Source organism: Theropithecus gelada, chromosome 16 (genome assembly GCF_003255815.1).
Source record: "Theropithecus gelada isolate Dixy chromosome 16, Tgel_1.0, whole genome shotgun sequence".
NCBI lineage: Eukaryota > Metazoa > Chordata > Mammalia > Primates > Cercopithecidae > Theropithecus > Theropithecus gelada.
In genome coordinates, this window is record NC_037684.1 from 966,289 (window position 1) to 976,596 (window position 10,308).

General features: G+C 55.9%; 1 pseudogene; it reads left to right on the top strand.

The window, feature by feature from the left end:
• Positions 1 to 212: 212 nt before the first annotated feature.
• LOC112609629 lies at positions 213 to 8,699 on the top strand (annotated as a pseudogene).
• The last annotated feature ends 1,609 nt before the right edge of the window (positions 8,700 to 10,308 follow it).

Consider the following 10,308-nt stretch of genomic DNA (forward strand, 5'->3'; position numbering starts at 1 on the left):
TCCTGGACCCTCCTGGGAGTCAGCCGCACAGAAAGGCCCTTGTCCTTCCTTCCCTGTGCCTTCTCCTGGGCTGAGCCCTGAGTTGGATGGGGACAGAGCCAGTCCTTTCTGGGGATTGGCTCCCAGACCAGGATGGCTCCAGGCCCTGTGCAGGTTCTCAGCTCTGCCTGGACTGCAATACAGTGAGACGGAACTGCCCTGTCAGTGCCCGGGAGGCAAAGGTAAGAGCCTGATCCTTGGGGGTGCTGGTCCAGGGACAGGGGGACTCGTCCAGTGGTCAGTGAGGCAGAGGAAGCAGCGGGCCTGCGTGGTAGCAGGTGGGGGCAACACGCTGTCACTGGGAGGGGCAGCTGTCCCTGCTGGACCTGACCCCAGTTTGCTGTATCTCTGGCAGTTTGATGAAATTCCAAAGTGAGAACCACAGTTGTGGCTTGGGGGTGGCTGCCCACTTGTGTTAGGACCCCACCTAGAGGCTGGGACCTGACCTAAGACTGGTGTGTCTGTGGCCTGAGGATGGCACGTCCCGGGGTCCCAAAGCCAGCCCACTGGCACTCATGTGCTCAAAGGCCCTCAGCCCTTAGGGTCTGCCCTTCCCTGGCTCCCTCCAGCTGGGTCCCACCAGGGCTCCAGAGCCCAAGATTCAGCATCCACAGGCGGCTCTGGGAAGCCTGGCAGCTCCGCTAACTCCAACATTCCTCATTTGACAGCGAATGCAGTGGGAGATGAGATGAAAGAGCAAGTGGATGGAAATGCTGGGAGAATGGGAGACATATCAGAACAGCAAAAAAGTAATGTGTGGAGGGACAGGTCCCTGGAACCACTCTCTGCAGAGACAGGGACAGGCACCCATGGCTGTGGCCTGGCACCGGTAGCCTCTCAGAGGGCGGGTGTCTTCACCCAGAGGACCACAGGCCTGCTTGTACAAGTGTCACCTTGCTGAGAGGGAATCTGAATCTAGGGCTAGGGCCACCCCTAGCTCAGGGCTATGGATGCCTACTGGTGACCCAAAAGAAGGAAAAGGTCCAGATCAGAGTTCAGGACTCTGAGTGCCCATCTACTCTTCCAATCCTGGGAAGGGAGACCCTGTCCCAGCTTGAGTTCACCTCTACCGAGGAATCATGGGGCCAAAACCAAAGATTTCCAGGATCCTCAGGCTTTGGTCCTGGCTGGAGTCGCCCCGTGGCCTGTGACACCAGATCACTTTCTGCCCACAGCTGATTGATTGAGTGTATAAGGGCATTCCCATGAACGTCTGGGGCCAAGTGTGGTCAGTCCTCCTGAACATCCAGGAAGTCAAGACGAAAACCCCCTAAAATACAAGGTACACTAAGCCAGAGCACAACAAACAGGCCAGGCTGGGTCAGGACCCAGTTCTCCAACTGCAGGGAACGTCATGCCCAGGCTTGGGGAGTGGGTGCTGTGGTCAGATGCTCATCCTAAGCACGGACAGTGACACAGGAACCACAGACCGCCCCAGCTTCAGAAACAAGCCAAAAAGCAGCTTTCTGCGGAAGGAAACCTTTCTTTCCTTCCTTCCTTCCTTCCAAAAGTGCTGACTGTGGGCTGACTGCCATTTGGGGCCGGGAGTCTTCCATCTGTTCTGGGACTGTTTCCTCCTCTTGGCCCTGCCCTACAGGTCATGAAGGAGAAGGGCAAGAGATCCTCTGAACACATCCACCAGATCGACCTGGACGTGAACTGGACACTAAGAAAGCACATCTTCTTCAGGGATCGATATGGAACCAAGTAAGCCTACGGGAGCCATAGTGTCCCAGCAGAGATGGAGTGAACCAGAGGGATGGGGACTTCCCCGGAGCAGAAGCCAGGGTCACCCATGAGAGATGACAGAGCTCTCAAGAGCTCTTATGGCCCAGGGAACAGCCGGCACCATGGATGGAGCACCTCCCAGGTTCCAAGCCCCAGGCCAGGCTGGAACGTGTGGGGCCAGAACCCAGGGGAATCCTGCAGAGACAGAAGGCAGCAAAGAAAATCATGCACAATGGTGAAAGGTACTCTCCCTGACCCATGGGGACCCATGGCAGGACCCACGGGAGGGTGGCAGGATGGAGGCCCCATGAGCCTCCCCAGGCAACACTGACAGCACCAAATGCTGGGGGAATTCAGGTTCCTGGAAACTTTCATCCAGGTCTGCTGGGAACATGACACGGCACAGCCACTTTGGCAGCCAGTTGGGCAGTGGCTCACAAAGCTCAATGGACTTGAACCAAGCGTCACCAAAGTGTCACAGATATTGAACCCACTGATTTGAAAACTGACATCCACAGGAAACCTTCATGCCACGTACACTGCTTGATTCATCATCACTCATACACAGAGCCTTAGGCAACGACCTTCAACATGGGAATGCGGAGAGGAAGGCTGGTCCTTTCAACAGTAGAAGACTCAGTGAGAAAAGGGAATGAGCCAGTGATGCCTGCATGAACATGGGTGAATCCTAGATGCATTTTGCTAAGGGAAAGAAGCCAGACCCAATAAGCTACCACTGTAGGATTCCAAACGTCGGCCATTCTGGAAAAGGCCAAACCATAGGGACTGAGAACCGGTCTGAGTGGCCAGGGGCTGACGGACTGGGGAGAGGCTGGGTGCATAGGGGCCACCCTGGAGACTTGGAGGATGAAGGAGTTGCCCCAGGAGAGGCTGGAGCGGTGGCCGGGAGACTCTGCACATTGGTTTAGAACCATGGAGGAACTGTAAGGCCAAAGACTGAACTGGCATGCGTACAAACCAAAAAAAAAAAAAAAATCAGAGGGAAAATGATAAGTCAACTTACTGTACAATTGGACTATTAGCATTTCACAGATGTGGATTTTACTGAAACATTTCTTAAATAGTCAAAGGCCCTGAAGAGCTCACTGCTTATCTGGTGAATCACCTGAACCTGAAATTGGATTTGTTGTTAGGCTTTGTAGACAAAGTGAAACTAACATCTGCACAAAAGAAACAAAAGCCCCCTTTATCTGTTTTTTAGGCAGCGGGAACTATTCTACATCCTCCTGGCATATTCAGAGTATAACCCGGTGAGTATTCCCGGCAGTGACCATATTCCCATATTCACGGCTATATTCCCAGACCATATTTCCATATTCCTGGGTGTGGATGTCTGGTGGGGGTGTCATTGCTTCTTTCAAAGTTAGTATTTGTGACCCCCGGGGATATAGGAGGTAGGACTTCAGCTCACCGCTGGCATAAACCTCCAAGCAAGGGGGTGGTCTCAAGCGGTCACACTGAGACACAAAGGAGTCAGGCATGGACTCCTGGTGTCACCTGGGCCTGACCACCACTTCTTGGAACAAGAAATGATGCCCTCCTCCTGGGACTGCCCCAAAGCCCAGGAGCTTGGCAGCATCACACTCAGGACGGTGCTATCAGGAGACATTTTGGACAAGGTGCTGAAAGGCCCGATGGACATAGCTCTTGTCATAAAATGAATTTGCATCCTGAGGAAGCCTCTTCTTCAGAGCAAGCCTCCCCAGTCACCTCTGCCTTCTCTGATGACATGAATCCTCCCAGGTGACCTCAGTCCTCCCAGGTGACCTCAGCCCTCCCAGGTGATGTCCTTCCACAGTGACTGGCTCTTGCAGGAGGTGGGCTACTGCAGGGACCTGAGCCACGTCGCTGCCTTGTTCCTCCTTTATCTGCCTGAGGAGGATGCATTCTGGGCACTGGTGCAGCTGCTGGCCAGTGAGAGGCACTCCCTGCAGGGTAGGTGGACAGCTGCCCCCAGGGCCTCAGGCAGTCAGACCTGGGAATGGCCACCCTGGCCAGGTGATCTCGGCTTTCAGTGAAGACACCTTCCTTGTGTCACCAGCTTTTTGGGAGCCTTTAGGATGTATCTGCCTCACACAGTCAGACCCCGGGACAGCCAACCTGGACAGGTGATCTCGGCTTTCAACGAAGACACCTTCCTTGTGTCACCAGCTTGTTGGGTGCCTTTAGGATGTCTCTGCTGAGGGTCCTCAGGAGCCCAGGGCTGAGCTCCGGAACCCAAGTCAGACACCTTTCATCCCCATCAGCAGAGGGCATCTCATCCTCCCTGTGGCTGCCCTCTGTGTCCTGGAGCCACGCCCTCCGGCTCTGATTCTGTGCAGCTGACTCTCCCCTCCCTGAGAGTCCTCCTGCCCTTCAGCTGCCCAGGCTCCAGCTTCCCTTGGTACCCACAAATGGGCCAACCAAGCCCAGATGGCAGCATCTCCCCATCCCATGTCCCCTGGCCTGACGCCACTTCCAGGAGGTGACCACGAAGCCCAGCACCCACCCTGTTCTGGCCGCCCTCTGTCATGGCCTCAAAGTCAGGCTTGCCCTTTGTGCACCCTGGTCCAGGAGGCCTCCAGGAGCACCTCCAGCCAGGCTCCAGGGGATGTTCCCACCTCTTCTCTCCAGGGCCAAGGCCACATGGTAGGGTCACCAGATGGGACGGTGGGAGGCTTCGGGGTTTGGGGGGCTCTGCGGCTGCCCATCTCTTCCAGCTGATGGCTCCACATCTTGGGAGAAGGCTCTGATTTCATGATGGGCTGAGGGCTTCTCAGGATTCCACAGCCCAAATGGCGGGACAGTCCAGGGGCTCCAAGACCATCAGGAGCATGTGGTCCCCACGTCACAACCCAAGACCATGTGGCATCTGGTGAGTTTATGGTCCCCTCGGCTCTTCCCCAGAAGCCCTGCATCCTGTGGGGCTGGAGGAATGGGGGCTGGAGCCCCTCGTGGGGCTGGTGACTGCCTGAGTCCCAGCCAGGATCTGACCTGGGACGTCGGGTTCTCCATGGGCTGGGAGTTGGTTTGCTTTCCTGCCCTGGAAGAGACAGAGGCGCAGGGATAGGGACCCAGCTCCCGCAGAGCAGGGCTAAGGGCAGTGTGTCCACCGGGAGTGCCGGAAGGTGAAGATGTTGGGGGGAGCCTGGGACACCACCCAGTGTTCTGCACTTGGGGAAGGATCTTCAGAGGATCTTCACCTCTGTTCCTCCCATCAGGACAAGGAAGGTCTGTGCGCACAGTGTTCCTCATTCAGCTGGCTTCTCTGGATGCTGAATATTGGGGTAAGGAGGCACAGGGAGACCCTGGCTCAGGGACCCTCCTTGCCCTGCAGTGCCCTGCTTCCCCAGCCCGGGGGTCCGGCTCACCCACAGCCCACAGGAGGCTCAGGCGGATCCCCACAGGACATGCAAGCAAGACCCTCTGCCCAAGAGGGGTCATCCCAGGGCAGAGGCCAGGGCTCAAACTCAGCCTCATGGACAGACCCGGCCCGATTTGGGAGGGCTCAGGGGAGCCTCAAGCCCTGAGGAAGCCCCTCTCTCCACTGAAATGAGTGCCCCCCATAAGAAGCTGCAAGACCTTGTTTGACCTAGCCTCCTGGAGGGGTCGGGTGACCCTCATGGGGAAGGTCACTGACTCTGGTCACTGTGCCCCAGTGTGCAGCTTGAGCCACCAGCCCTGGCCTGGAAGAGCCAGGTCCTCCCGTGTCTACTTTCCCCACAGATCTTTCTCAGGCTCATCCTGCGCCTGTGGGACATATATTTGCTGGAAGGGGAACAGATGTTGATGCCGATAACAAGCACTGCCTTTAAGGTTCAGAGGAGTAAGTCCACATGTGCCCAGTGGGATCTGGGGAGCACTGGGGTCAAACTCCAACTAGCCCAAGGGCAACTTCCTCACACTGTCCTCATGATCCTCTGTTCTGGCCCAGAGGGAGGTCTGGCCAGGTGGGCTGGGCGGGGCACAGTGACACCGAGCCCATCCCTCACACGACCCAGATGAAAGTCAGGAGTGTGGTGAGCACTTCCCTACCCAGGCCGCTCCCGCAACCACAGCCTCCTGTGCACATCTGGACCCCTAGGGTGGTCACAAAAGGATCCGGCACTGCCCAGTGGGAGACTGAAGTGGCCATGGGGTGTGGGCTCTGACCCTTCCCAGGGGACTCTCCTGGCCTTATGCCCACCTTGTCTCTAGAGCGCCACATGAAGACGTCCAGGTCTGGCCTGTGGGCACGTTTTCGAGACCAGTTCTTCCATACCTGGGCCCTGGATGATGACACTGTTCTTAATCATCTTTGGGCCTCTATGAAGAAACTAACAAGGAAGCATGGGGACCTGCCACCCCCAGGTGGGCTCCAGTACCAGGTCCCCTCCTGAGTCACCCTCTGGGGCAGTCAATACTAGGGGAGTGCCCAGGACCCCCAACCCTACTACCTGGGCCTTCCTCTTCACCTTTTCTTCCTCCTCTTCCTCCTGGACTCTAAGAAAGTATAGGAGGCCCACCGGTCCTCAGGGCAGGCACTCAGTGCGTATGTACTGGACATGCTGTGCACACAGGAGGGGGATGTGGGCAAGACCCTCCAACAAGCCCCCTCCCACTTTCCACGGTGGCCCGCTCTCCCCCTCACAGGGCCCTCAAGGGCACTAGAGGAGCCAGACCCATTCCTGAGAGCCTCCGCCCCTCCCTGCAAGCGCTGACAGCCTCAGAGAGCAGCAGAGGTCCCTCACTCCTGCAGACCCCTCCACGGGTGCCAGGACAACAAGCCTTGAGCCAGGGAGACGAGGGAATCAGTGTCTCTGACCCCCAGAGCATTCAGGGAGAGGGCACAGGTGGGACCCTGGGCCCAGAGCCAGAGCCAAGAGTTCAGCCAGGTGTGGGAATGGTCAGCCCAGGACGGGGCAGCCCAGGAGGGCAGAGGGTGACCCACGTCCAGGCCCAGTCACCCACTGAGGAGACAGGTCCCCACATAAGGTGGCAAGGGGGCTGGGTGACAGCCAAGGCCCCTCCCATCTGAGTTCTGACTGGGGGCCATATCCCAGGCCCAACAGCCCTGGGACAAGGTTGTGTAGCAGGAAGCCCCCAACCAGGCTGAACCCTGGGGGCAGTCCCAGGAGCCACCTGCCATGCCCTGACAGCTTCCCCACACCAGATGGCACACGCCCCTTCCTCTGGGATCAGCAGACTATAGGCGTGTCCTCAGTGTCAGACCACGGGGGCCACACAGAGACCCTGAGGACTCCAGAGACCCAGGTAGGTGGGGCTTGCCTGGAAAGGCCTGCATGGGCTCACTGGAGACACTGACCACGTCTGTTTTCCTTTCAACCAAACCCGAGCAAGGGTCCTCGGCACCCAGGTCTGTGCCAGCTTCACGTGGCAGGAAGACCCTCTGCAACGGGGACAGGCAGGCCCTTCCCGGCCCACTAGCCCAGTTCCAGCAGCCCATTTGGTCAGCTTCCCTACCTCGTCCCACACCCTCTCCTAGTGGGGCTGTCCATGAGGCCAAGGCCCAGGAACATGAGGGGGCTTCTGGGGAGCCCAGGGCAGCAGACCACTCTCTGGGGGCACCCGGGAGTCAGGACATGCCCAGCCCGGCCCCGGCTCAGGGAGGACTTTGGTGTTCCTGGAGATTCCTGGAGTGGAACTTGATGCCCCAGCTCCCGACAGACCTGGATGTGGGGGACCCTTGGTTCCCCCATGAGGATTTCAAACAGAGCTGCTGGGTCCATCTCCCTTCTGAATGTGTCCTGGGCAGCCACGGGACCATGGGACAGGCCTAGCCCAGGAAGCCCAGGGGGACCCTGACACTGGGCCCAGCCCAGGCCCATCAGGACTAAGAGGGAGGTCGGGAGATAACCCCACTGCAACATGGGCACCTGCATCTGGCCCTCTCGGTGACCAGTGACTGGCACGTCTGGAAGGAGCCAGGGTGGCACCCCGCCAGCTGCCCCGCAGCCCTAGACACCTTGGAAAATCCCATTCAATGGGGAGGCCAGTCCCATCAAGGCCACGAGAGACAGAGAGGTGAGCATGGCAGCCCCAGCCAGCTAGCAGCATGCCCTGGGACCTCTGTCCCAACCTGTGGGCCTGTGTCCCCCTTCCAGGGCACAATTCCCAAGCCAAGAGGGGCCTAGCCTAGACCCCAGCCCTGGGAAGAGAGGGGCACCAGGGGTATAGTGGGCTCCCAGCTGCAGTCACTATGGCCATGCAGGGGACCCTGGCGCTGCAGAGCTCTGCCACTGTCACAATTCACCTCACAGAAGCCGGGCAAGTCCCGAAGCCTTGCAGCCACTGCGGCAGCCACTGCAGGCGCCACCACCAGGTGCCTTCCAGCTGCCAGTGCAGGCTTTCCTGACAGGAGGGCACCCTGCAGCCCTGGCCTCAGCAGCTCAGACTCTGAAGGTATCTGTTATTCATGTTCCCAGTACTCCCACCAAAGAGAATTACTATGGAGGGTGACGTTGGTCCTGAGTTGAGCAAAACAGCATGCCCTGTGGATGAAGCCAGCTTCTTTCCAAGCCACCACACTTGCTGGATGGGCCCACGGAGCAGGTGGCCTTGAGACCAGCATGGGGATGGAAGAGGCTCAGCATCCTGCACATGCCCTTACCAAGGCTCACCAGGCTGACACCGCTGCTGAGCACCACATTTGTGGATGAGAGACTCACACCTAGTCCCTGGGATGGCACAATTTCCCAGGAGGATCTGCTGGCCACCAGCTGGCAGGCTGACCACACTGCAGAGGGGTTGAGATTGGCTTTCACTGCACCGAGCCACAATGTGGGCATGGACCTGTGGGCCCTGCAGTGCACACAGCACTGCCTCCGAGCAGGACCCCCCATTCACAGCTAGGGACAAGCAGTGCTCCCACCTCAGGGCCTTGGCTCTGCCACCTCTACTTTGAATGTTCTCAGTTCCCTCCAGGCTTCTAGCAGCATCTGGGCCAGGGCTCATGGCTGGATAAGCACCCGAGGTCCCAAACAAGTTTCTCATCCTCGTTTTATTTTTTTGTTAAACTTATGAAAATGTATTAAGATATGACTTACATCCCGGGTAAGTGCATAGCTCAAAAGACATTCAGAGATGGAACACACCAGCCCCCAGATCACAAAGCCAACCATGCCCAGCCCCTCCCAGCACTCCCAGCCCCAAAACCCGTGTTGTGACTTCTGACAACACCATGAGCCTATCTTTGTACTTTACGCTCATGGAAGGATAACCACCTTCATGTTGTAAAATAAATGTTACTGTTGAAATGATTTTACACATACACCTTCCATCCAGCTGCCCTCAATAAGGACGTTTTGCAGTACCATGGCACATAAGAAATTTAGGCCGGGTGTGGTGGCTCATGCCTATAATCCCGGCAATTTGAGAGTTCGAGGCAGGAGGTTCAGGCTCATTTGAGCCCAGGAGTTTGAGACCAGCCTGGGAAACATAGGTAGACCCTTTCTCTACAGAAAAGTAAAAGAAATTAGCCAGGCATGGTGGCGTGTGCCTATAGTCCCACCGATTCAGGAGGCTGAGGTGGGAAGATTGCTTGAGTAATTGAGTTCCAGGAAGCAGGGAGCACTGCCCTCCAGCCTAAGTGACAGAGTGAGACTTTGTCTCCTATAAAAACAAAATAAGAAATTTAACATTGGTGCAATCCTATTAACTAAATGGTAATGTGAACTATTATCTAAGGTTATTAATGCAGTAATTATATGAATAGGGTGAAATTTATTCAGACTTCACCCGTTTTTGCCTAGCTTCTCATACCTGTCCAGGGATCCCACCTCTGACTCACCCTCTGCCTTTAGTTCGTGTCTCCTTAGCTTCCTCCAGGTGGTCCAGCCAAACACACACCTGGGCTGAATGGTAGAGCTGATTGCTCCTGGGCTCCAAACCTCTACAGCATGTTACCATGTTGAGTACTGTAGGCAATGGTAACATAATGGTGGCTATCTGTGTATCTAAACACAGAAAAAGATCATAAAAATACAGTGTAAACAATAAAAAATGGTACACCTGTCCAGGTGTGGTGGTTCATGCCTATAATCCCAGCACTCTGGGAAGCCATGGTGGGAGGATCACTTGGGCCCAGGAGTTCAAGACTAGTCTGGGCAACATAACATAATATTTAAGAAGGCCCCATCTCTTCTTAAATATCAATTTTTAGAGATGGTGCACCTGTATAGGGTGGATCCATTATAACCTTATGGGAACCACCATCCTATATGCATTCTGGCATGGACTGAAATGTCGTTATCTGACACTGATTGCATAAGTAGAGATAATTTTAAGCATACAAGAAGATGTACTTAGGTTATATGCAAATACTGCACCAGTTTATATCAGGACTTTGGTATCTGTGGGAGATGGGGAAACTGATTCCCCACATACATTGAGGGGCAACTGTAAACATTTCAGGCCCCACAGAATGCTCAATTTCCTGCACCCCCATCCCGAGGTAAATTCTATTACTGGAGATTAGTTTGCCTGATGATAACTTCATATAAATGGAATCACACATGATCTTTTCTTGTAGACCTATTCTTA